Raw genomic sequence first — 1,536 nt, forward strand, 5'->3', positions numbered from 1 at the left:
CCCAGAGTATCCTAACAGACAAAATGACCAGGATACAAACCAAGAACCAAGAAAAGCACAACTTGAATGAAAAATGAAATCACCTCATGCCAACCTGATATGAGTCAGATGTTGGAATTGACTGATAAGAATTTGAAGGCAGACATTATAAAAATACTGCAACAATCATTACAAATTCTCTTAAAAAATAGAAAATCTCAAAAAAGAAATAGAAGTTATGCAAAAAAGAAAAGGAAATTATAAAACTGAAAAATACAACAGAAATTTAAAACTCACCAGATGGGCTCAACAGTAGAGTGGAAATGGGAGGATAGAATCAGTGAACATGAGGACAGAACAATAGAATTCACTCAATTTGAACAATAGAAAATAAACTGGAAAAAATGAACAGAGTCTCAGGGACCTATGAGGCTGTAACAAAATATCTAATATTATCAGAGTCCCAGAAAGTAGAGGAGAAAATTAGGGATGAATGAGTATTTGAAGAAATAATGGCTGGGAACCGCCTGTATTTGATGAAAGACACAAACCTAGAGATTGAATGAACCTAGAAGTTGAATGAACCCAAACAGGATAAACCTAAAGGATCCATGCCAAGATACATCATAATTAAACTTCTAAAAAAGGACAAAAACTCCTGAAAGCAGCCAGAGAAAACAAAGCATTCTCTGCAAGGAAACACTAATTTAAGTGGATTTCTTATGTAGAATCATGAAGAAGGAAATGACAAAATGTTTTTTAAGTGCTGAAAGAAAAGAACTGTTAACCGTAATTATCAGGAAAAGCTATTTTTTAGGAATGAAGGGAAAATAAAAACATTCATAGATGAGTGAAAGTTAAGATTCTGTGACTAGCAGACCTATCCTGAAAAGACTGAAGTTCTTCAAACAAAGGAAATGACAAAAGGAAACTTACAGCATTGGGAATCAAGAAGAAACAATAGAACGAAATATGAGTCTATACAATAGACAGTTCATTTCCTTATGAGTTTTATAAATCATATTGACTATTGAAACAAAAATTATAATACTAATACTAAAACTATGATATTTAAAGGTGGGAAAGGTAAAGAGACCTAAATGGAAGTGAAGTTTCTATTTTTCATCTAAAGTGATAAATGTAAATACCAGTACATCGTTAGAAGTAGCACCCACAGCAACCACTACGAAAATTATACAGAGAGACAAACTCAAAAGTATTACTCAGCCATCCAGAAAGGATGAATACCTACCATTTGCATCAACATGGTTGGAACTGGAGGGGATTATGCTAAGTGAAATAAGCAGAGAAAGACAATTATCATATGGTTTCAATCATATGTGGAATATAAGAAACAGTGCAGAGGACCATAAGGGAAGGGAGGGAAAACCGAATGGGAAGAAACAAGAGAGGGAGACAAACCATGAGAGACTCTGGACTCCGGGAAACAAACTGAGGGTTACAGAAGGGAGGGGGGGTGGGGGGATGGGGTAACTGGATGACGGGTATTAAGGAGGGCACGTGTTGTGATGAGCACTGGGTTTTATACGCAACTAA

The sequence above is a fragment of the Zalophus californianus genome, chromosome 1, assembly GCF_009762305.2.
Source record: "Zalophus californianus isolate mZalCal1 chromosome 1, mZalCal1.pri.v2, whole genome shotgun sequence".
NCBI classification, from domain to species: domain Eukaryota; kingdom Metazoa; phylum Chordata; class Mammalia; order Carnivora; family Otariidae; genus Zalophus; species Zalophus californianus.